Below are 26,648 nucleotides of genomic sequence, written 5' to 3'. Positions count from 1 at the left end.
TTGGCCACTATCTGCCTCCGGTGGTCTTGCTTCAGATGCCTTACCGAGGGATTAAAACGTGGTTTTCCATAAAAGACCAAGCGAGGAATTATCATCTCCTCCTTGGAAAAGGAAAGGGAAGCCCGCCTGTTTTAGCACGTGGCCAGCAGGTCCCGATAAAGCAAAAAAGAAGAGGAAAGCCACCTCCTCTTGGTCAGCCTTTCTTCAGGCTCAACTCCCGAGCCACTGCCAAACTGCACTCTTTGTCCTCAGGTAACTCTACCCGCTTAAAGCCTCTGCAGCCTGGCTGCCCGCGCAGCGTGGCTGCTCCCGGGCGGGTAGAGAGCACAGTAGCAAGGACAAAGAGGTCCCGGAGCTTCAATCTTCTTGTTGCTCGGCGCTCAGCTCCTCTTAGCATTTGGCAGAGCTTCCACGGCTGTAGATGTCCCTCTTCCCTCCTTCTTCTTCTGTGAGGCGGGCGCCACCACGAATTTGCCCATTTTTTCTACAAGACAAAGGAGAGAACCATCCTCTTCAACCAAATGTTGTAGTAGCGCGGCACACGCTCCCCTCGCCGCAATACCCCGAGTGGAAGCGTGCCAGGCGGCAAGAGGGAAGAGAACGGGCGGCCGCTCCCCCTGCGAAGCTCTGCAGTCCCAGTCGGTGGTGCGGGAACAGACAGAGGTGACATGGGACTTGGGGGTGAACAGGATGGTTTTATTCAGTGAGCCCCAAGACCCCCTCGGGAGCGGGAGCAGAGGTTTTATACAAGAATTCAGGGAGATGGGTGTAGGAACAGCAACCAATGAGGGAACAGCAGGGGAGGAGTTTAGGGCAGAATTAACCCATCACAAACCTATCAGGGGAAGCAGGGAAGTGAAATAACACAAAATAAGCAATAGGGTTTCGAGTCTCACCAAACAGACAGGGAATGCTCTGGAAACAGAGGAGGGGGCTAGGATGAATGACAGGGAAGGTTCCAGGGAAAGGGGCAGGGAAAGGGAGGATTGACAACTTGGAGATGAGGGGGTTAGGGGAGAGCTAGGGAATACTGACAACTGGGGAGAGGAGGAGATTAGGGATGGGGGGGGGGAAACAGGTATTGAACAAAAATCAAATTAAAGACACACCACCGCACTCTTCCTCTTGTTGCTGTGATAAAGTTTTACTGGTAACCTTTTACCAGTAGAGAAATTAAGAAGAGCGTGTTATGAGTGAGCACAAGAGGCCATCCGATCCGACTAACAGAATTTATTTAAATTCATTTAATAGAGTATATGGGAGCGAAAGCAAAGCAGCGCTGGGCGACAGAGGGGAGCCACCGCTCCGCCAAACTGCCGCGCTTGTGGTCCCCTAGTTCGCTCTTTTATCTTCCTCCTTAGTTCATTCGTTTCTTCTGCGCAGTCGCATTCTGTTGCTAGGTGGTCGTTTTCTGCCTCCTGATGGTCGTGGGCTGAAGGCTGGTTGTCTTCCTCACAGTTGTCCTTTTGATCTGGGGATTTTCACAGTCTCAAGAATACGTGTTATCTTAGGAATGCGTGTTATCAGTTGAGCAATGCACAGCCTATTGCCTACTACCGCTGTAAAAACTTAGGAATGCGTGTTATCAGCAATGCACAGCTTATTGCCTACTACCGCTGTAAAAACAAATCTCCTTACATTATATCCTTGAAACAAGTTAACATCTGCGGCTACAGCAAACAAAAAGGTCACCCTTCTCTTATAGAGCGTGTGGCAGGTCCTCAGCTGTGGAAGAAAGGGAGAGAAATGTCACTCAAAGCAGCAGCTTCTGCATGCTTCAAACTGCTCAGAGACACCCAAAGGGAGTGGAGGAGCTTCCTCTGACACCAAGGAGCACAATCCATGCTGGAGGAATTACAACTGATCCTATTGCTCCTGCAAACATGAGGGGAGTTGATGAATGGAGCTGGAGCTCAGCAGCACCCAGGAGTTATTTTCTAGCATCATAATATGTCAGATGAAAAGGAAAGGCATACTCTGGTACCTATTACAGTGCCAAATGTCACAGGCAAGCTGAGTAAAGAGGGTCAGACCAGGCATTTCTGGAGATAAAGACTCCTCATCCTCAACTTGTATATAGTGCAAGAGTGGGGTTGATCCAGAGCTGCTCTGGCTACCTTCCAGAAAAAAAACCCTCCCACATCTGCTCTTCCCACACCCTTCATTAATCCAACCGGCTGCTTCACAAAACTCCCATCACAAAATCCAACTGCTCAGCCAAACACACCAAGTACTCACAGAATCTGTAATATCTCTTCATTGTTCCTGCCTCCAGTGTTAGGACAACTTATTTTTTCCATAGTCTTTACTTTTCTCTGAGTGAGACAGAGAGACCCAGATGAACACTGAATGTCCTTTGAACTGGGAAGTGGAGGGACAATTTAATTTTTAAGAAAGAATTAAAAATATTACAGAGATATTTTATTTGCTCCTTGAGGTTCCACAGGATATTTGTAGAACAAGATAAAGATACAGGAAAGCAAGCTAAATTTGCTTAGATGTTTATTCTAATTAGTGAACATAGTGGGATAAATAGTACATGTAACGAATATCTGAACATCATAAAATTGCAAATCTAAAGTATATAGGAAAAATACCTTAACTGTTGTCTTTTAAATTTTACTTCATTTTCTGGGTCTACTTCCAACATGAACAGCTCTGAGTTACTTATACAAGGCAGTCATACATTACTAAAGTATCCTTTGTTATGCTTTTCACTGTTTTGTAAACCTAAAGCAGGAAAATCTTTTTGTTCCAGCTGAGAGCTGCATTTAAACTTTTCACAGCTGAGCACAATGTCATGGGCTCATATTTCTCCAGAACCAAAAGAAGGATCTAGTAAGACCTGCAGCTCTTCATGGAGCAAATCAAAACATGAAGAGCACAAATGGAGATATTCTCTGTATATCCAGGGCACTAAACAAATTTGAGCCTGTTTTGGTTGGCTCAGTGCTCTTGAAATAAAAAGCTGCTCTAAATTCAGATCTCAAGTTACAGACAAGCATGCTCAGACTGTGACAAAGTTTAATTTCTGCAGGGAAGGTAAGATGGGAAATAGGGTTTCTGGAAAGAAAGGAAATAATGAATGCTGAACAAAAGATGTGCATTGGGGACAGCAAGAAAGGAACCTTAAACCCAGCATCATGATGGATTGCCAGTCTGGATTACACATCCAGAGTATCTGAAATGCTGCACAGTATGAGGAACATGGGAAAATCCAAACTAAAGGGCTGAGGGATGAGCCCTGCTGCAATGTGAGCATGGAGAATCTGGAAAACAGGCTCCCAGGAAGGTGTAGGATCATTTTGAGCATTACAAAGAACCTAAGTACTCCAAACTAGTTACTGCAGGTAACTTCCTGATAAGAATGAATACCCCACTACATTTTTGGAAGGATTTATCCCTTTGCCAAGCAAGATACACACAGGTGAAGGAAGGGAATTCCGATGATCAAACTACAGCTGTGCAGACTTAGTTAACTAGACCCCACTGCTAGCAACCAGCTTGCACAGGTTTTTATCTACAGGACAGGGCTCAGCCACCTACCCTAAGGTGAGGTGAATCACCATGGGGGAGGGAGTTCTCATGGCTTTTTGACTGCCAGAGCAGCTGTATGCGTGGTGAGATGCACGATGGAGATGTCTCAAAGCACTGGTACCATCATGTCCCATTAATCCAAGCAGTAATTGGGTGGTACCAGCAGCAATAGAAGCCAGGGTGTGCAGGACCTTTCGTTTTTCTTTCCAGGGACAGGAGCCAGCTCCCACCCCAGTCAGTGTAGCTGTCAGCTGCAGAAACCCAGAATTATAGCTGGCTTAAAATAAACCCCCTCCTCTCAGGAACTGGTGCAGCATCATTCCCCACTCAAAAGCTGTTCAGCAGCTTTGGGAAAAGAGCAAGACCTATTTGCATCAACTTTCAGAATGCAGTTTATATAATGCTTCACCAGCCTTTTTAACAGAAAGGATAGCAGCTGTGGAAGTTCTGGAAGTGTTTTGCAGCATGCATAGGTTGGGAATGAGCATAAGGGAAAGCTCCTCTTTCAAGAACTCTCTCCTTCCTTTCTGCCACGGTGACCATGTCAACTGAAATTAAATTAGAAAGGTATGAGACCTCTCCCACAGGTGGGAATGCTCAGATCTGATGATGATTGGCAGTTGCAGAGCTAAAGTACACCCACAAAATCAGAAAGAAGGTTCATGCAGCAGCATCCATCTGATTGGCTCACTCTGATCCAGGCTGCTGCCTGGGGATATCTGTAATTTCTAATCCCCATTATAGATTGCAAGAGAGAATAAAAAAGAAACAAGAGGAAAAGAGACAAGGCAATCTTCCCCCAAAGAAGTATGCTTCAGCCCATCACTTCAATCCTTTCTTCACAACTAACTGCATGTCTGAACATGAATAGAAAAGCATAGGGAAAAAAAAAGGAAGAAAAAGAATAAATATGCTTCAATATAGCTGCCTTTTACTCCTATCTCCATTCTGTTCTTCACTGAAGGCATGGAAGATGTGTCAAAATAACACCAAATTACTGTGTTTCCTCCCATGCTCCCTGTAAGACAGGAAACACTATGGCCTCGTAAGAATATTTTTTAAAAAACAACTGTGGCTGATGCTGCACTGAGCTCCATGGAAACAACAATGGAACTCATTGCTGGACTGTAGCCTAAATCAGGGGTTTAACTCCATTTTTCTTTTTTAGTTTGTTCTCATTTTGTCCAAAACAGCCTACGCATCTCTGGTACAGCTCTGCTGATCCATCAGGAGCTAAGCTGAGCTCTCCAACTTCTTTTTAAACAAGACACCAAGCAGCCATGAAATGGCAATGACTTTGAGTACTTAGCTCAGTAACCCACAGGAGGAATGAAGGTAAAACTTTGTTGATTAATGCTGCATTATGTAAAGCCAGGATCAGATAAGTGCTGATATTTTTTCTATGCTTGCCATGATGAATAAAAACACACAAAGCTTTATTTCAAAATATAAATGAGGTTGGGCCAAACAATTCCTGTAGGTCTTTTTAAAATTAAACAGTCGAAAAAGAATTGTCAATCAATTTTATAGGGAATAATGAATGCTAAACCTCATTCAAGACTTTCTGTACTGGTCTTATTTTCCTAGCATAGCGTGCATTATTTTGATCCACATATCAGATGGTATCTTTATGCCCTGCTCTTTGAATGATTTCATCTTTTGTGCACAAAGCCAGTAGAGAATCCTGAAAGACCTTTTCAGTTTGTTGATCTGAAAGAGTGTTTGAATACTGGAGAAGCCCAGCTATTTTATATCCTTGACTTCATTATTTTTACAAAGTACAGCTACATGTGTTCCACTTTAGCCAATAAGGATGCCATTGAAAAGTATAAATATGCCACTCAGTATGCAGGGTTTTTTTCCCTGGCTGCAACAAGATGTTCTGCCAACTAATTCACATTTGCATGACATTGTAATATTTCCATCAACATGGCTGATAAAAGTTTTGAAGGGCTGGACATTTTGAAGGTCTAGCAACCTTCAACATTCTCTTTAGGAAAATTCTGCCCTACCTCTTCTTGAGGAAAGGAAACAACAAAAAGGCCAAACTAAAGAAATTAGAAATTACCTGCTTTAATACTAAGAAACCAAATCATCATGACTTTAAAAATTACGAGTTTTGTTTAAGTTTTATATTTGTTTTCAGTAGGAAAGCAATTTTATTTTTTAACATTGTGCTGTTTTAAATGTTTTCAAGAAATTGGCATCACAAGCAAAATAGACATTGAGAAAAGTTGGGCATAAAGCCAGAACTGGTCACACTTGTGAGTCATTGCAGACCAGAATTCTCCCATGCACAAAGACATGAGTCAAACACTGAAAGCAGCCAAAGGCCAGAAGCATGAGATAAAGGATAGCAAGGAGATAACTTTGAGCAGTTCCTACTTTACAAATCCTAGGAGTAGCTGGCAGACCTTGTCCAGAGAAACCCAACCTTGGATGAGCAAACAGGACCCACAAAAAGAATTCGACTCCCTCAAACAGCGAGAGGCCAAAGCACCAGGAATTCATGCAACACAGGAAACAATAAATAAGGAAATAGATATTTCTGATTGAAAGTAAGCAGCTAATCAGGATACTAAAACCTCTGCTACTCTAAGAAATAGGGGTCAAAGAAATCACACGGGGTCACAGGTGCCAGAGAGAAGTGTTGCAGAATTTCTGAGAGAGAGCATGATTTATGTCTGGAGTGAGACTTGAACTACCCCTCAGACTAGGTCCTGATAAGTGGCCTTGGTGGGGCCTAGGAGCCTTCGACGCAGTGAGAAATTAGTTGTGATGCTGTTAGGAATTACGTTAAGGTAACTACAAAGTAATAAGCTATCCAACTTTGAATTAGGGTAGAGCTGCAGTGTGAAAAGCCTGACCAACTTAAGACAAAGACAAACAATGTTAGCTTGCCAATCAGAATGCCTTTGTAAGCTGTAAACTATATGGAAGTGTATATAAACTGCCATCTTTTCACTAATAAACGGCGAATGTTGCATTAATCATATTGGTTCAAAGTGCGTTCGGTCCCATCCAGCTTTCCTGTTTTATGAAGACCCTGAGTTCAGAGAAGCACTGCTCTGTTTGCATCGTCAGACTCGGGTGAAGTGCGGGGCCCCCTCATCTCACCTGAGATGGGCTCACAAATCCTGGAAGAGGGAAGTTATTTTTTCTTCTTTCCATAAATAAAGCCAACTAAAATACAAAGCTTGAATAAATTCAGATCAAGAATATTGGACAAGAACCAGGCAAAGAGCACTAAAACCTCCTTGCTCCTCACTTCTAGCTTCAGACCCTGCTGCTGGGGGCAAGGAGAAAGAACACAACCCCTAAAAACCTCACAAGTTTCCTGTTGTGAGGCAACATTAACTACCTGCTTTAATACACTGAATAACGACAGATTGAGGCACTCTACTTCACCATTAATTAGCTCATCAACATCTTGCAATCAGTAGTGTGCAGCATAAACAATTCCAGCCCTGCTCCACTTGAAGCTAACTTAATTTTGATGGGTATTTTGTGCATCACTGATTGTAAGTGTGAGCTGTTTTCAGAACTGATAACAGAAGTCTCACTAAGTGATAGAGCTGAAGCATTTATTTTTCTCGGGTGTTTCACAGGGGTAATGTTTGTGGTTTCTAGAACCATCATACAGATAAGGAATTCAAACTATCCTCTCATAATAGTATTTCTTTTAACATGGTAAGAAACACACATTCATAAAGTTTTTTAGTTAATGTCTGAGCACACAGTGCTGCAGGGCACTCATGACCTGTAAATCCTTGTGCCCCTCTACTGCCTCATGTAACACAGCAGAGCAACTCAACCAGGCCCTATGTAAGGCAATCTCTTAGAGCCTGAAGTCATGTTTCAACTTAAGAATTTTAATGCTCTGAAAAGGTCTTTGGGCAGTAGAAGATAGCTGCTTTTGCTTCTTTTGCACTTGATCTACAAGACAGACCTTGCATCCGTTGGAACTCCTCAGTTTTCACTGGGATCATAACAGGGATTACGCTGCTCTTGCCGCATTAAATCCTTTCTAAAGGAGCAGGAATAAAGGTCTTGACTTCACTTAGTTAAAAAAAGCACTCACAGAAGGAGCAGACTCCAGCAGATCTCTAATTTATGGCCATGCAAAAGCTCTGGTCAGAGCAGTTTAGAGGCCGACGTTCATCTCCCCACTGCAGGGCAGAATGATGCTCCTGTTAATTTGAGTCAATTTAACCTTTGGATTTACACTTCCTCATGGTTTTGCCACTAATTTGTTCACACTGCTCTTATGAATTGAAAACAAGCCTTTGAGGGACTTTTCCAGATGTCTTCACATGTCCATACCATTAAATCAGACAAAGAATAGTTCCAACCTAACTAAATACAGCCTTTAATATCTCTAAGCCATGGGTGAGAAAGAGCTCTGCCTAATGAGCCTCTGCCCACCAGAACATGTGTTTGTCAGTACTGCAGACTGATGCCAAGATTTATTATGTAAATTATTACACAACCATTTATTGAGTCTCCAGTACTAATGACTTGCTGTGAAAATAGATCATAAGCAGAAAAAGAAAATCAAGAAACAAACCACATTATTCATATCTGAGTGTTTCTGCCATCCAGTCCCCAGCCAGAGCATTTCTTGAGATAAATCCTGTATTCCACTAGTGACTGCCAATGAGTTTCTGTGTTTGTGTCAGCAAAGGCGCCTAATAAGAGCACAGACAGTGTAATACACACTGAGAACCAGAAGGGGAAATAAACGAACCTCTGACTCATCTCACTTTGTACCCTTTGGATTCCATAAGGAAGTATGTTTACACAGCTCATTAAAGATATATATTTTTTTTAAGTGATGGTACCATCCATACATGGCCTGTGACATGGCCTGATGTTTCAATGACTGCTGTTCAGAAACCTCCCATTTAAAGGTAAAAATTCTTCATCATTTTTAAATTATTTGCCAGAAATAAAGGGTTAAAAATATATGCTCACAGCAGCACTCTTTCCACAGGTATGTAGCACCCACCATGGAATCAAAGGCAGACAACACAAACCATGGAAAGAATGTTTTATGGTGCCTCAGCTCCTTAGTGTGGAGCTCACCCTTTCCAAAGCACCAGTCAAAATTCCACACAAGTGAGCATTTACAACCAAAACCATCCTTTTCTATTGTTTTGATTTTTATATCTGCTCTACATTCCACCTACCTTTTCTTTAGTTAAAAAAAAATAATAATAATTTTGACCTCTGTCAAAAAGAAACATATTTCAAGTTAACAAGCTACCTTTCAAAAATATCTACATTGCAGTCTTAAAAGTAGTTGACATATGAGTAGTTCCCAGCCCTCTGCTAACTAATTTTAGATATATAACTGCTGTCACCCTAAGTTCTCTAGGAAATAGCAAGGCACCTCCTGACAGCAGCTGAGATCATGGTGGTACAAGCTGCTCATTTCTCTCTCTGACTACAGGGGAGACAACACAATTATTTTCCTAACTGAAGTTCGTTAATTATGTACCTAAAGGTATCCAGGCTTATGCAGATATAACATTTACAGAGAATCACTGCACCTCAAGCACATCTGTGGAGAGGTAGCTCTTTTTAGCAGCTTTTAAAGCCCCTGTTACATCTTCAGGTACCTCATTCCCCCTGAATTAACTGGGAGCTGGTGAACACTGCTTAATGAAGCCCTTTCCCCAAAGCACCTGGAAAACATTACCTCTGCTTTTCACCTGTTTTGGGAGTCTGAACACAGCAGCTGAGCACCTAAGGAGAGCAGGTAGCAGGTGATGGGAGAGGGACCAGCTGAGGAAGAGTTACCTTACAGGCACACCTCAGAGGCTCCTGAAGAATCCTGCTGGCTTTGTGATTGATGGAATTCATGAAGGTCAAGAAGCCAGGAGCTGTGGATGCCACAGCTGGCTGAGTTGCAGAGGGGCACAAGGCAGTGACAGCATGCAGAGTCTCCCTCCGTGGGATGCACCACTTTAAACCTTCATTAAAGCATGCTAAGCAAGGGCTGGTGTGTTTATTTGCAAGATAAAATCATCCTTTTAGTAAAAATAAACTGTTACAGTCCAAACAAAACTTTTGTTGAAGGTAAACAGACTCAGAGGAGAAAAGCAGCACACACACATGAAATTTGCCAGGCTTATTTAAGCCTGCAAAAAGAGAGTTGAGGATTTACCAGAGCAGATCTGATAACATCCCATATGTAATTAGAAAAAGGAAAACAAATGCATCCTACTGTATCTAGCACATCTCCATTGCTGTGTGTTATGGGAAAAAGTGCAATCTTCTTCTCCCTGCTGAAATGGGCCGTTTCAACCAATAAAAATATACCAGCTGGGTTTTAATGTGTATTTTCACATTAATAAGAAGCATAATACAAAATACTGAGGTGTAGGCCAACAAAAGTAGGAAGGAGCATCCAGCTCCACACTTCCTACAGCTTCCAGCATGCAAATAATAAGATGCAATACCAACTTAATCATAAGCAATCTTAAGCAATACCAACCCATCCTTTCTCGTTAATCACTTAGGAAAAAAGTGTTTCCCCACTGGTGTGAATTTCAAATACATCTCCACATGGTCTGATCCTTAGCTCTGAAATGCAGAGTTTCCCAAATGCCAGACTCTTCACTTCAGACACAGCTGACAGAATTGAGCCTTTTGCTTTAATACTAGGATCCACTACAAAGCAATGTGCAACCTAATGTGAAAGGCTGACTTGACAACCTTGGATCACTGCTGCCAATATTTACTTGTGAAAGTGATAGATAGAGGTTTTCCATGGAGAAAAGCCAATTCTTTACAAAATAATTACTCATAAATAATCAATTTAATTTTTCTAAGACATAGCAACATATGTTGCATTGGGCATGCTCCTAAATGAGGTGAATGGTGGAATGGCTATACCCTTCTAGTTTACATTATATTTAATTATGTTCTTTATTCTGGCTGAGCCAAATGTCTGCATTCAGCCATGAAAAATGCTACGTCAGGCTTCCTGATCCTGCAGCTGCAGGTGAATGTGGTTTATAGGAGCTGAGGTAATATCGGAAACTGGTGTCAGCACTTATCTGTAGAAAAAAGAGCACTTCAGTGCAGGGCTGCTCGTTGTATTAAATAAAGGCTAGATTTTAAGAAAGTTGTGGTCCATTTTCTTCATTATAACCTATGTGATAGCTGGACCTAGCAAATAAAAAAGCTTTAAATAATCTCTGTCCCAGAGCAGGTTATGCTTCTACAGCAAAAATTAATAACAATATCTACTAATCTCTGCAAGTCTCTTAAATTCTCTGGACCTAATAGTTGCCCTCCATGAAACAGATATGACATGTATTGCCCTCACAAAAGTCACCATGATGATGAAAAATATTTCTCCTATCGAACCCTTCTTTCAAGAAAAAAAAGTCCTTAAAAAAGGAGTAAAAACCTGATGGATACATGAGCTTGATGTAAGCTCAGGCACATTTTCCTTCATTACAGGAGACATGAAACACATGCGCATATGGGATACAGCAGGGCCTTCTGGCTCCGTTTTGTAAATTCGCTCTCTGATGGAAATTAGAGTTTTTAGCTCTTTGTCGAGGTTTGTGGTGGCCTCTAGTGGCATCCATGGGAATTGAACACTTCCCTCTCCCGGCTGCTGGGACATCCGAATGAGATCCATGAACCCAAAACATCCCTGCTCTGGGTTCTCCCATTCCTCGCACGCGAAAGGTGTGAAAGAGCTGATCAGCAAAGCTCTTCTGTAGTTTCCAATTTGGGATGAAAAATATAGGCTCTTTGAATGTGAGGAAATAACTTGATTTGCTCTCTATTTCTTTGCAACAAGCTCGGCAAATCCTTACTTTATATTTCTAAATCTTTTATCCTGGTGCCTCGAATTAGTCCTCTTCCCTAGAGTTTCCCTCAAAGTCTCCAGGGCCTATGGTCTTTAACATGTTCTTCACCCTCAGTCCAGGGATAAAGAAATCTGAGGATGGTCTTTTCTGAGAGAGACGCGTAGGTGAACTCCCAAAATTACTGGGACACAGTCTGACCATGCTGCAATAATGAGCAATGAAAAGGATAGTTTTAGGGCCTGATTTGCTCCCAGGAGAAATGTTTTTGAACTTCATTCCTTAAGCTGCCTTTTAAATATTCCTCAGGTTCATGTCAGAAGCAAAACACCACCCTCTGCTGAGAGAAGTATACACATTTTTCCTCACCACATGTGAGGAAACATTTCTGTGTACACTCTCAGGCCTGAACAACTTTCTTTGCTGATGTCATTTATAATTTCTCTCTTATCTGTCTTGAAATCATCCTCAGGAAAAGACTTAATCATCCAAACCCTCTGCTGTACGACTGCAAAAATCTTTTAAATGGTTGTGCTATTTCTTCTTCCTCCCCTCAGACCCTAAGGCCAGCCTGCAGTGCTGTGAGAGGGCTCTAAAACCAGCATGAACTTGTAGCAGCCATGGCAGCGCTCACTTCAGCCACCACATTACTTCGTGTAGCAGAAATCAGGATCACAGGATGCTTGTCAGAGGTGTTGGAACTAGGAGTGCTGGGGGAGAGCCTAATGAAAGGTGAATTTGTCTAAAACACACCCAATCTCTTCTTTTTTTAAAAAAACTCTCATTTCTTCAAGGGCTTGTACATTCAGTTTAATTTATGAAAAGCTAAACTGAATGTAAACTCATTCAGATTAGCTTTTCATTTCATCTGAAATATAAAACATTGAACAAACAATTTAACAATGACATGCTGTCTTTCAGCAGCTCAGCTGGCCTTCCAAAAGAGGCCAGAAGCCTCCATGGAGGAGCCCAGAGAGCAGCACTGAAGTGCGGGCTTATGTGGGCTGGGAAACTGAGTCACAGATAGAAGAGCACACAGATAGGACGCAACAAAGTCAGAAATAAACTCCAATATTCCCAGTTCCTAGGATCCCATCCTAATCCCTGAGCACATTCTTTTTCGTGGGAGGGTTGTTTCATAATGAACCCTTAAATCCCACCACCGTTCTCATCTTCCTCTGGCCAAACGATATCACATGTTGTTTTCATTACTGGTTTGTGCTATCCTTTGGCTCTTCTGCCCCACTCCAGCTCACTTGACTTGGCCCACGATCTTTTCAAAAGCACAGTGCAAGTATTAATTCTCTTCTATGCAAAGCTTGCCTAAATTTGTGGCAAGGACAAGGCTGCAGAAGAACTCTGTCATGTGACTCCCAAATGAAACCAGCTGCCTATGATTTCCACGTCTGTAAGTTTACACCAAATTATGTGAGCTGGAAAACCAATCTTTGGCCACCCTTTGACAAAGGGAGCACTTGTAATTATTTTTATTTACATTTTGTGCTGTTAGCATGGAAATTTGATTACAAATGTGACCTTGTCATCTCCTCTCGGTCAGCCCATTTTGCTGCTGCGCTAATTACAGCGGAGTGGACAATCTGCCTTAATGGGTGGTTACATTGTAGCTGTCAAGTCTACTAATAAGAGACATTCAAAATTCAGTGGCTCCACCTCCCATGGGTCATTGACAGCAATTGCAAAGCTCTCCTGCAGTCTTTGCCCTGCTTCCTGGCAGGCTGTGAAGACCTCCGCCAAACTCCATGCTACTACAGACCATCCCTGTCTGGCAACCACAATGACTGATCTGAAATTAAATTGGGTTATTAGGTATAATAATTAGCCCAGAGAAGGATATTGGCAACATGGGCTCTCTGAGAGTAGCTGGGGGTCACTATTGTTACAAGTTTATCGACAAATACTGTGTGTCTTCCAAAAAGCAGTTTCACTCTCAAACAGACAGTTAATACAGGAACTGTCCCACAAAACATTATTGCCAGAAGTCTGTAATGTGTAAATTAACAACTTAATTATCGTTTTGGTTATTAAAGCACATTGTTTTCTCTTGAGCCTGTACGTTAATTAGCTCTCTTTCAGCTGCTAGAGAGGAGTGTCTTGTTTCACCTCAGGCACTTCAAAACTTCTTTCTCCAAGCTTCTTTATACTTGTGGGGAGGCAGAGATAAGAAGAAATGGGGTATTTTCCTCATTTTTTTTCCACCTTACATCCTACGTGCTGTTCGTACTCATTTGTGAAATGCAGAATCTTTTCCTGCCATTATCAGCAATCTCTTTCTGGCTCTGATTATGATCTGAGCTGTCATGTCTAGTGTTGTAAAAATTGTTTTTGGAGATCTGTAGGATAAGAAAGTCCATTCAATTATCAGCAAAGGATCTCTCTTTAAGGTGTCCCATTGAAATTTGAGACCATGCAATTGCATTTTTTCTCCTAACACTGCAAGAAGAAACGGTTGTGACATCGTACAGTGACGTGCTTGTCTTTGTTCAAGGCCCTCAGCAGCTTTCTCAAGGGCTTCTCAGGGCTCAGGTGTGAGGGCTCTGGGGTCTTTCTGTCTGGGCTCTTGCAAGGGCTACACCTGAAAGTAAAATGACACCAGTAAATCTATTTCCTAAAGGCTCTGGCAGTGTGAAGGTGAAGACAGAAAACAGCTACAACAGAGCACTACCTAGTGACTTTAACCAAAATAAAAAATTCAGTACATGGGAGCTGCATCTCTTAAAGCCTTGAGTACCAAAACCAAGCTGTGATTCACATCTCTTACCACCTGTACCCTCGCTGTAAAGGGTCTGTGTCTACAGCTCCCCTGATCTGCACGGACTTCTATTTTTTGTTCTTTGCCACTTCTCACCTTCTCAAAAGCCAGAGTTCAGAGACTCAAACAGTCAAGGCTCAGAATGGCTTCTGCAACCCATTGAGAGACAGGTAACATGAATGAGGCAGCAGATTTTTAGCAGACAGAAATAAGAGATGACATGAGATATCTTCTTCCTTCTTCGGAATACTGTGCACTAAGATATCTGCCATTGATATTATGGGAAATGTGAACATCCAAAAATAGAAGGTGGTGGAAGCAGGATCATGCCTCAGTGCCAGGTCTGAATTGCTATGGTCTATCCACAGCCAGCACCTTGAGGCTCAGAGTAAATCCTGCAATATATTTCCTTTTAAAAGGAATTTGTGATCAGGACGAAACTGGCTAGTAGTATGAACTCATTGTAAAACAAACACATGCACAAATCCTGGTACTCTTCAAAGGATAATAGATTCACCTCTACTTCCATCCAATTATTTCTTCATTTTTAGAGGGCACAGTGGAATGAAAGTATTCAGAGGAATGAAAGTATTGAAGCTTTATCTTAACCCTGCCAGATCTGCATAAGAAAACGTGGTTTACAGCTTAAGGTAAAAACATAGTTATTTGTAGAACCTTTGGCTTCCTGGCTGCATATCCCATGGGCTGTGAGCATCCCACATCTTCATCTGGCTCTAAGTCTCCAGTGAAGCAGACCTCCAGCAGAACATACCAGAGAAAGTTAAAAACTCTCACTTACCCAGCAAGCTAGGCATGCAACAAGCTCACCATCCCCACTGGCAACATGAAAGTGCAGAAGATGTCCTTGGCATTCCCAGAATAATTGTTACCTTTTAATTTCCAGAAAAAAATCCAGAAATAAAAACATTTAAGTTGAGAACAACAGCAACAAAACCCAGATGCAAAAATCCTAGATCCTATGCCCACAGTTTTTGCCTTTCAGAGATAACTCAGAAGAAAATTCCCAAATCTTCATGATTCTACAGATTTCATTTTCTTGCATAGCTTTGCCAAAATTTTAGGGTTTGAATGCCAGCACGTGAGTCTTTGGAATATGCTACGTTACGAAAATCATTCCTGTAGTTCTAAATTATTATATTTCTATAGCTCTATAGTTTCTATAGTTCTAAATTTATATATGTATTTTACATATATATGTATATATATATTTACCTAAGTGTCAAGCTGATAAACATGCTGATAAATAAGCTGCTAAACATGTAAACAAGTCCTGGAGAGTGTAAATTATAGCATGCTTCTGGCAGGGTCAGTAATCATTTGGTTTGCCTATTGATTTTTAACTCCTTGCTCTTTCTTATACACTTAGTGCTTCTAAAAGCTTGCTTGTGTTATTATCAGTACTGATGGCTGTTACACCAGCACTTGCAGACTAAAGCCTCTTTAAGTCTTATGTGTAACACAACTGCTCTTTGGTTGGTTGCAGAGGTGTCTCTTAGCTCTTGAATTGACCATAATCCAACTGAGCAGTGTGGGCTCAGCCAAGCCCCAGACAACCCTTCCCACTGCCTCTGTGGCCCAGGCAAGGGACAGGAGCAAAATCTTGGCAGGATTCTGGCAGTTCACAGTACCTAGAATATACATGCCACTGCAGGGTTCACAGATTATTGTTAAGGCAACTTCCCATATGCTCCTACTGTGATTTCTTCTGACTACAACATTTTCAATCATCTAAGTTTGCTTACACTTAAACTTAGTTTTATTCATATATTTATTTATTTATTTATTTTAGTCTTGGAAAAAAAGAACCATAGCAATTCCTTTAGTTAAACAATCAACACTAAAGTGGCTGAAGCAAAGGTATTTTTTAATGGAAACTTTGGAATGGAAATACAATTTGAAAACACCTCTTCACTACCATCCCTCTTTCCTGCCAACTTTTCACCTGGGTTTGTTTTCTGCTGTGGAGCCACCTTCACCTTACCCCATTGGATATCTCAGGTGAAACCCAAAACAGCCAGGGAGGCTTTTGCATAGATGAAATAAAGAGAATAGAGGTAGGCACAGAGCACATAATTGGTGGTGCAACCCAAAAGACAGGAATAAAATGTGGCCTGAAAATATTTCTGGTCCTTCTGCTTTCCCACTAAACTTTCAGAGCATAGCTAAACCTTCTAAGATGGCAGTGCTGGGCTTGCACCCACTTTGGGATGTCCAGCCTGAAGCTCCACCTTGCACAGACAGGGTTTGCAGCCAAGAATTACCAGCACAGCAGACGCAATCCAACCTGGAGGACACAGCCATTACAGTGCTCCCAGCATTGTTACAATATTCCATAAGGAAAAAAAAGTTCCCAACAGATGTGAAGATTTCTCTCATATGTCTAACCCTAGACACCACTCTTGAATTATCTTGAAAACAGTTTGCTCCTCAGAGCCTGCAATTATGTGTTTTCAGTCTTGCATTTTATTAGTCCCATTTTATCCTTTCAATAAAGTTAATAAATAGTAAAGTTGAACAGTACAATAAAATTTTCCTTCACAGCTTCAGTTAGTGTCTCTTTAGCCGATCTCAATATACAAATTTACTATAACCAATGCAACATGAATGGAAGCTTTTATTCTTTTAGTGTGACCATTTGAACAGCAGAAATTTTAACCCCAGTAAGAGTCGTTATAAAGGTTTTGGAGTTTTTTAGTTTTGGAACAAATGCAGAAGTTTGCTCCATTGTTTTCAGAGTCACTATGACCAGGTATAACATTACTGGTCTGTCAGGCTGCAGGAACTGATCCAATTACTAAAATAAGTTTACTCTGTTAATAGACCTAATTTCTAAGCCTTAACTCACCTTTGACACAGCAGATTAAGTGCTAGCAAGTGCCAAGCCATGTGGTCTTGTGCTTTGCTGCTCCTCACAGCAGAAGCACTTATTTTAACTTGTACAACAAGCAGAGTGATGATTACAGGAGGAAGCTTCTTATTACATGGAATCACAGGCTGATGATCCAGGCTGACTCTCTCTACCTTTGTCTACATGAAAAGAAATTTCAACTTGGACTGAGTGACACTGCAAGCACTCAGAGGCAGCATTTGACCAAAATAATTCTTAATCTGCCCCCTCTGACTTTGCCCCAGGTATCCCAGCCATAGTAATATTTCAGAAGAGACAAAATACCAGTTTGCTAGTTTTATCTATTAGTGTAGATGATTTGCAATTTGCTGCAAATAATTCTACATTCTTAAGCTATAGAGAGGCTGAGAGCATGCAAGGCTTTGAACATTTTATTGCCCTGCATCTGACTCCATCTTTGTTGTGATTAAAAAGACTTGTTTAACTTGAAAATTAAGATATTTATGAATTATATGCTACCTCATTAAAATGATAAATAAAATGGACAAAGTAAGCCTCTTACAGCTCTCGTCCCTCATTGAAAAAGAATGAGGCTCTGGTTGAAACTTCAAGACACCTGAAGGCCTCCTTCTGAATTAATAAGGCCAAGTACTTTCTCATTTCCAATTTCTTCCTTTATTATTTTTTCCTACTTCCCTTTGAGCACACAAAACTAATAAGTTTTTTTTTTATCACAGAGAAATAAAGTAGCACTGCTGTAATCTGCAAGACCAAGTGGGCATGGAAATAATGGAAATGTCTTTTTTTTTAAATAAAAGTTTAATAAAGATGCATCTATAAGCCTTGCAGCTCTTCAGTAAGAACCTGAGCCTACATGATGCTATAGACCTCAACTTCCAATGAAGTTGGCAAACTATTTCACAGGAAACAATCTTGTGTGTGTGTTTCTATCTTGAACCTCTGTGATTAGGTTCTTAATTATATCAGCTGGAGACTATTAGGAGCACAGGAGCGTGGATATGCAGATCCCAGCTATTTTTTCTCCTGGTGCAAGAGGTGAGTGACACACTCCCAGTCTTTCACAGTGAGTGCTGGGGGAAGACAAAGCTCTCAGGGTCCCCACCCACTCCGCCATGCTCAGCCAGAGCCCCAGTGCTGCAGCAAAAATCCTTCCATGGCAGCCTCTGCTATAGGAATGTGGCAGCCAAGGCCCTGGTGGCCAACAGGTCCTGCTGCTACCAAAGGTGTCAGGACCCAGAAGCCATGGATTCATTAAACCATTTAGTCTGGAAAAGACCTCCAAGATCATGGAGTCTGATTTACCCCAACACCAAGTCCCCAAGTGTCACATGTACACTCCTTTTAAATCTCTCCACCAACTCCCCCCCTGTCACAGGGACATATCTCTCTCTCTCAGGATTTTTCATAGGGGTGCACAGAGAGAAAGACAAAACAATTTCAATTTCTGCTCCTTGTTTTTCCTATGTGGAATGTGCTTGGAGAATTGTTTACCTGGGATGATTGCTTGGTTGGATTCTGGTGAGGATTGTTTGAGACTGATTGCCAATCCAACCCACCTGGGGCTGGACTATCAAGAGAGGGCCACAAGTTGTGAGTTAGATATGGTAGTTAGAACAAGTAGGTTTGTAGTCTAAGTATCTTCTTTGAATAGTATATTAATGTATTATAATATAGTTATAGTAAAGAAATCATTCAGCCTTCTGAACTGAGTCAGACATCATCATTTCTTCCCACTAGGTTCACCTGCATTTACAATACACCCCTTCCCTGGGCAGCCTGTTTGAGTGCTTGACAATAGTTTCTGTGAGGAATTTTTTCCTAATATTCAGCCCAAACCTCCACTGGTGCTACTCCAGGCCATTTCCTCTTGTCCTGTTTCTTTTTACTTAGGAAAAGAAACCAACTCTTAGTTGCAGTAAGCAGTGAATATGTTCTAGGAGGAGTATCTCAAAAATTATTTTGGAGCCAGTCATTCATATTTTTTCAAACTAAATGAATCAATACTGGTAGCGAGAGATTTCTGATTCAAAAGGGAAGATCTGATAAATTGGAAGTCCCAGTTAATAAAATTAACTAGGTTAGACAACCAGACAGAGAAACCTGGGCATCTGAATGCCTGCCTGCAATTTCTGCAAGTTCATCAAAGGCACATAAAGTCATAAATTCACTGCAAGTTCAGAAAAGGCTTTATAAAAAGGCCTGTGAGAGCAAGAAAGCTCCTTCCCTCCTCCTCTTCCCACACCACCCTTCATGCTCCAGCCTCTCAAAGGGACTCTCAGACCTCACCGTTTTCCTGCCACCAGCCCAGGCAGCTCAGGCACAGGTATTCTCAGCACGAGGAGCAATTCTGGCTTCAGGACAGAGGAAAAGCTGAAATAAAATTTTGTTTCTCTTGTTTATGGCTTTGACACGCTCTGCTCAAAATGGAAACTCCAGAAAATTCAACTCAAGTTAGAGGTTTTTTTAGAAACATCTTATTTGTGTTTGTATTCAAAATGGTGCTCAGAGTTGATTTACACTGTAATAAAGAAGTAATATTCCTCTGGCAAGTATTACAGCTACTTGGATATTCCTGTGAGAGCATTGCTTTAATGAAAGCAGAAACAGTAAGAAAAACAGACCAACAAACAATTTTCTCTGCCTGTTGAACTGTGACAACTGTTTTACCTCCTATCAACCTTCATTAGCAAGGGAAACAGTTTTATCCAACAGGTATTTACAATAAAAACTGTAGGCAGTTCCAAGTTTGTGGGGATCAGCACTTTGAATTTAGTTTCAGAGGCTTTTTAGTACAAAAAAAAAAAAAAAAAGAGAAGTTGTATGTTACAAGACACAACCAATTAAGGAATAATCAGATCAGTTATTTACCAGAAGAACTGATTCTGTTTTAAGGCTAAGTCACACTTAACACCAGTATAAAGAGTGCAACAGACAGATTTACAGATGTGGGAGGCCATGCTGGAGGTATGGAATAGAAACGGCAACTAAAATGATGTCGCCTTTCATGAATCACTCTGACAAGACAGAGTTCTACATCTTTTACTGTCTTTAACTGTTCTCTTCTATCTTTTGACTGTCTTTTACTATCATTTTTTTTCAGGTTGCAGGAACACTCAGATGAGAGGTTACATGAAACTGAGACAATGATGAAAATGGATTTTAGTAGCAGCCAGCCCAGACAAGTGCTGCTGTGTCACAAACAGCCTGACTTGGCTTCAGGTACAACCAGAAATCTGCAATTCAGTACCTGAATGGGAGTTAAAGATAAGCTATTGCTGTTACAGCCTGATAAAAACCCTGGAAAAGTTATAGAAAATTTAATTTCTGAGGCTCAGGCATACAACATGTCACAACACATCTCCCCCACCTTCTCCCTTGTATCTCAGTTTCATCATTGCTACCAGATAACCAAAATAGCCAAAGCTGCAGAGTTCTTCAAACTTGGATTTAATCCTCTCTTTTGACACCTGACATAGAAACTGGGTAAAATGTGTGTACTTCAGAGCACTGGCGACAGGATAGAAAGCACAAATCCCAAAAAGAATCTCATGATTCTCCAGGAACTTAGTGTCACTTTAAAGTCCAAGAGGTAAAAGGTACCAGCAGGAAAATGACAACTAAAACACAAAAGCTGGGATCAGAAGCTCTCATACACTATATAAATGGCATAATAAGCAGGCACAGTAATTATGTAGACCATGAAATGTATAGAAAATTTATTTGAAGGTATGACACTATAGCTTAATTATCTCCTAAAAATCCAGATTGGATGCAAAGAAATCAGGTATTTACATAACCTTAATCTTTACATGATCATAATCTTATTGCTACAGACTGTACATAACAAAACTCAAGTATACTTAACTAAAGGCCTTAAGAAAAAGAGGAGGGAAATCATTAAACAGAAAAGAAGCTGCCTATGTCTTTTATCTACTCTGAACTATGTAACAATTAAAAGCCTTGTCTAGTGTCATATTTTATGAACAAAAAAAGCTTGCCTACCTTCTGATTTTGGGATTTCCACAGCAAAAGCTCACCACGGTGGACATCCACAATACCCAGTGCCTGCATGGGAGGATGTCCTTGTTGGATTTTTTTGGGGGGGATTTTTTTTTTTTAACACAGTGGATCAGCACAGAGTATAGGAAAGTTAAAGCTATTTTAGATGGGAAAAAAAAAAAAACCAAAACAAAAACACAAGAAGAAAAAAATAGCCAAAGAAGCCACTGAGTTATCCTGATGGTATCAGCTGAACTCACTGTGTCTGATCAAGCCAAGCCCCCATATGCTTGAAAAAGGACTGTAAGAAAGGGCAGGTGAGGCTGACTGGAGCCATTAAGGCTAATTTCTAGCCACAGGGTCCTGGCCCGAATATTTCCAGTGTCCCTTTCTGCATACATCTGGTTTATCTTAAGAAAATTGCAAAGGAACAAGCAGTGTATTGCCTTGTCTTCCTGAAATGCAAAATCTGCCCTGTATTCAGCAGTGAAATCCAGGTGCTGTCCTGAGCCAGGAGTTTGCTTTAGTGTAACAGTTAGAAAGGAACACATTTTCACTTGTGCTGCATGCAAAAACACCCATGACACGAGTCCCTTTTACAGCCCTGGTGCCTCACAGCAAAGGGACTGCAAATTATGCATAAACTGAGGTAATCTGCCTGTTCAGAGCCACAGCAACCAAATGAAAGGAAAACTGTGCCCACTGGAGACCCAGCAAGTGATTTATGTTTAGAAACATTCAGCTTTTCAAATAAATTTGAGCTAAAAAGCAGCTAATTTTTCAGGTGTTCCTTGTCTCTGCACTCTGTCAGGATTGCAGGGAGAAGGAGAACTTGAATGTGCCAAAAAAGAGGAGAGGTCACTGGCTGCTTTGAGCAGAAGGACAAGGCTTTGACTTCTCCAGACTCAAGTTCTCCAAGCATGGACCTCTCACAGCCAGGCTCATGGCATGACCATCTCCCTGCTGTTATGGTTTTTTAATTTATATATGGTAGAGTACCTGTCCTTATGAGTTTAACATGAGGAAGTAGATAGTAACAACAGGAAAAAAAAAAAAAAAAAAAAGAGGAGAACAAAACCCAACAAACAAACAAAAACTCCCAAACTACTGTATGCAGTTCTGGCACTGCTGCCTTGAATTAAATCAGGGGAAAAGTGTTACACAAATTTTCATTATGGGAAGAAACAGAAGGCTGACTCCATGACAAAAGCATCACTTTGATGCCACACAATATCAACACTCTTTTAACTGTTTTACATAAAACAACAAGGAAGAGCCACACACAGCTGTGGGACCAGGCACTGCCCACAGGCAGTACCCTACATGAAGGTGGTCAGATTGCAGTCTGGTATGAAATTATCAAGCCCACAAGAAAAATGTTTGTCTAGTTGCCATTAGAAAACTGGAGTAACACTTCATTCAGCTCTGGGTACAGTTTCCTCAAAGTAGTTTCAGGCTGCACCTCCCACAGAACGCTGGTGCTTAACAGAAAGCACAGATAACAAATCATCCTGTTTATTTTGCTTGTAATCTTCTCATCAGTATGCAATTAAGAGCATGAAGTAAAAGAAAAAATCAACAGGAAAACACGATGCTATAAAACAGAGTGAAAGTAGCCTGGTTTAAGTGGCAAGGAAAAGGTTCCTAGCCAAACATCCCTGTTCCCAAAGATCACGTTAGAGTCAACCCTTCCCTCAAATTAAATTTGAATATTTTTGTGGGGGACTCTCCTGTGTAAAAGGAAAACGTTTTGAGTGGAAACTGTAGGCAGAGCTGTAGTATCATGGATCCAGAAATCAAGAAAGATTCTTACTGACTTCAGCTGGACAAGAAAAATTTTCTTCTTCATCTTCTTTATCCACCTACCACACCAATAGTCATCACCTCTGCAAATAGCTGATAGTTGTGTGGGGTAGTACAACAAAGGTTGTCATCTTCAGAAATGAAAATGCACAGATTTTCTCTACTCTCTGTGGACCAGATTGTAGCCTCTAAATATTTGGATGAGAGGAAAAAAAAAAAAAAATCATATATTATGAGTGCTTACAGGAGTGCTGGAGAAACCTGTCATGATTGTCAAGAGAAAGGTGTTAGCATTAGAGAAACTATTCTGAAGCTGACAATTGTAAGGAAGACTAAATAAATATTACAAGATTGCTTTATGCCATTGGCTCAAAGAAATATGAATAGCCAGATAGAAGATCTGTGATTTGTAGTGATATGGCAAGAATTTAAAAGCCCACCAGAAAGATGGGAAATTAAGAGAAAAAAATAACAATTTCAAAAGTTTCCACAAAATTAAAAATAAAAAAAATCTTCCTTTGTGACTATGAGGAGGAGTCAACTAATAAGCTACAGAAGTCAGTGAAATGGCAAATGCAATAATGTGTTCTACAGCAAAGCTACAACAGCAGAGTAACAAGCACAGCTGTGATGGTGTAGTCAGAACTTCAGAATCACATTAAAAGAATTCCATGCCTAAAATGACACACCAGTCTCTAACACACCTGACTGTATGGATGTCTTCCAGCATTTATAACAAAACACCTGGAAGCAGTCAAGTATTTTATCTCAGCACAGTTTCCTGTCATCTTCTATGGGTGAAGTTAGCAATCAGCTTTGTTTGCAAATCAGCAGCACAGGAAAAATGAATTCCACACATAAATCCAATAAATGTAAAATAAAAGAGACAGTATAACAAAGCTTTAATGAATCTGCATCCAGCATTTGTGGACATTAATTATTTATTAAAAAGATAGAGGAGCTTCTCTCAAGAAGTCAGTAAAACAATATTTGTAACGCTCTGATAAAACATGAAGAACCGTGTAATCCTGCTGGAGTGTAAAAGAGCAACATTCATAAAAGTCATTAGAATTTCAGGAGTGGATAGTTAAGGAGACTTGTAAGTGATTTATTCTTTTTTCCAATTGGTGTAAGATGTTAACAGCAAAATGGAAGTTCTGTAAGTTTCTGTCTCCACTACCAAGCCAGAATCATACAAGGGGAAACATCAGAGAGCTTTGTGTTGACAACCTACAGCAGCACTCAGGAGAGACAAAATTTTCTCGGCCTTCCCAGAACACACAGCTGAAATCTCCTATTCAGGTGGATCTTGTGAGAATCAAGGAGATCAGGAGGACACTGAGCAAATCTAAATATTCAGATCATTTGCAGTACATATATTGGGTTTATTCCTTATGTTTTGGTATTTTTCCCTGCTGCAGAAGAAGTGACCAAGCAAATGGCTTCTCTTTGACACAGCATTTAACTTTGGAATTTCTAGAGTGAAATGGAGAAAGATGTTTGCTCTTTTAATAACAGGAATCTATTTTTAAGATGTAGTGAATGCTCTAAGCCCAGCAGCCATGAACTTCTGTTATTCAGAGAGAACACAAAGTACCGGCACAAGTAATGGGGCTTGCCTTCAATAGCTCAAGTTTTCTTATTGTTTCTTAAGAAAACAGCTCAGTGGGTATGAGTACTACTTCTGCTGAGGAAAAAAAAATCAATCAGTGTGACACTTAGAAATAAACATACCTAATGTCCTTAGTTAAAGGCACTACAAAGATATTATAATGAAGAAGTTATAAAATATGTCTCATTCTAGAGTGCTAATTCAGTGTAAAAATTCAGCAGAAATTAAAGGCTGTGTTGTTTTTATGTGAGCTATTTAGTCAGGATAATATCTACAAAGAACTCTGACTAAAGTGAAAACTACCATCTGCTCTGCATTAGGATCTTACCACCCAGTCTTTCTGAAGTTACTTTTTTCTTTTTTGAAGTTACTTAGCAAATCCAGTGCCAAAGGATTTTTCTCTCTCCCTGCTCTAATCCACTTTACTTCCTCTCTGTCAAATCTTTCAAGCAGTGAATGGTTGGTACATTTCTGTGCATGTTTTAGTTCAGCTGGTCATGGCAACTGAACTGACACCTACCCACTTTTGGGCTACTCCCTTTTTGAAAGAGCTGCTGGGGAAAAAAATACTTTGCTCAAAAGCTGTCCTGACATCAACTTTGAATTAGCTCTTCCTCCCTCCCTGGCATCAATTGCTCAATGGGTTTTATTTCTCTCTGCATTTTTTCAAAAATAAAGGCTCCTTTGGTAATACAAGCCATGCTTCCCTATGTCTCCTCCAGTTTAATTCCACTTGGACTCAACTTTTCTGAACACATTTGACTGTGTATGTAGTGTTTCAGATAATGACTTGCTGCACTTTGTAAAGTGTAATCCCTCCAACTTTAATTACATGCCCCACCTAACACATCACAGCATTCATTTAAAGCCAAAATGTATCAGGGAGCACAGACCATACATCAAAACTCTAATGAGAGGCTTCCAAATTAGTAAAGACTTGAGGTACTGCAGCCTAAAATTCTTCTTTGACAAATTTTACATTTTCACATCTATGGAAAAGGAACTGAAACATAATCTAACATAATTTTTTTTGTTGTTGTTTTTAGAGTATTCATTCCCTCCAAAGTTTTCCTAGGGAAAAGTCAAATTGCACCAGGGGTTGGCACATGATGGACATCAACACAGGCTTTGTGATATAACTGAGGAACAACATGGTTTTGTGCACTAAGTGTAAGGCAGAGAGAGAATCCTAAAGGACCAAAATGCCACAGGATTGGGCTGGTTTGAGCCACCTTGGATGCTGCAGTCAGTGAGTGAAATTTCTGGGCGTGTCCCAGTGCATACTGAACACAATGGAAATATTTGCCCTGATTTTCACAGGGTTTTAGTCAGGCCCAGGGAAAACTACAACTTAGCCTCAGATAAGCCTCACAACAAATGCAATGCAGGTGTTTAGGAGGTGTTGTGTTTCAGCTTCAGATACCCGTGAATCTGTTTTTCAATAAATATTTCAGAGAACATCTGGATTCTAAAGTTAAAAAAATATGACAGTTTTGAAAAATATTATTGTAACTCTGATGAGAAACCCCCTTAAATCCTTTTTTAAATTTTGTGAAGATTTGAATATCCTGATGTTGTAAAAGTTCATGGGCTTGTTATGTGCGCGAAGCACCTTACAAGGATTTCAACTTGTCTTTATAAGGAGTTATTAGTTCACATAAAAAATAGCCAGAAAAGCATTCTGTATTTAGAAAAGACGAAATATTCCTTTCTCTCTCTCCCTGCCTGTCTCCAAAAATAAATCAGGAATTTGGTTCTCCTCTATACTCAGTTATTTTCTGCAGAAAGAATCATAATATTTCAATTTAATATTATGCCTTCTTGAGTGGGAATTTGACAAAAGCTCTCATCTGTATTTGCAGAGAACTGCAAAAAGATAATGCCCAAATGATTTTCACCAAAACAGCTTAAAATATTACCTAAAAATGTTTCATTTTATCCCATGTGTGCTGAATTCCCAAAGCACAGTGGGGAATACACTTACCTCTGCTTAGTCAGGTCATTGTGGTGATCTTCTCCCACATTTAACTGAAAGCTCACATTGGGGATGACTCAATGCACCTAATCTGAAGCTGCTGAAAAGATTTCAGGTTCTTAGAGCCTTCAATACAGTTGTTGTTGTTTTTTAGGTTTTTTTCACAAACAATAAAAGCTGTTTACAAAAAAAAAAAAAAAAAAAAAGAAAAAGAAAATGAGAAGAGAAAGAGG

At 40.5% G+C, this 26,648-nt stretch overlaps 1 long non-coding RNA gene across 7 annotated transcripts in view; it reads right to left on the bottom strand.

Annotated features, from left to right (window-relative positions):
* LOC146763373 (uncharacterized) overlaps positions 1-26,648 on the bottom strand; it is a 66,348-nt gene that overhangs the window by 28,231 nt on the left and 11,469 nt on the right. For 2 of the 7 annotated variants that reach the window (XR_014952105.1, XR_014952103.1), the window contains one exon: positions 676-26,592. This is a non-coding gene — a long non-coding RNA (uncharacterized LOC146763373). Of the gene's footprint in view, positions 1-675; positions 26,593-26,648 lie in introns of those variants that run through there. The other 5 variants (XR_014952109.1, XR_014952106.1, XR_014952107.1 and 2 more) reach the window with 5 other exon arrangements.

Source organism: Lonchura striata, chromosome 1A (genome assembly GCF_050655825.1).
Source record: "Lonchura striata isolate lonStrDom1 chromosome 1A, ASM5065582v1, whole genome shotgun sequence".
Lineage (NCBI taxonomy): Eukaryota > Metazoa > Chordata > Aves > Passeriformes > Estrildidae > Lonchura > Lonchura striata.
Note: the sequence above shows the minus strand (reverse complement) of the source record. Positions and strands in the feature narration are given on the sequence as shown.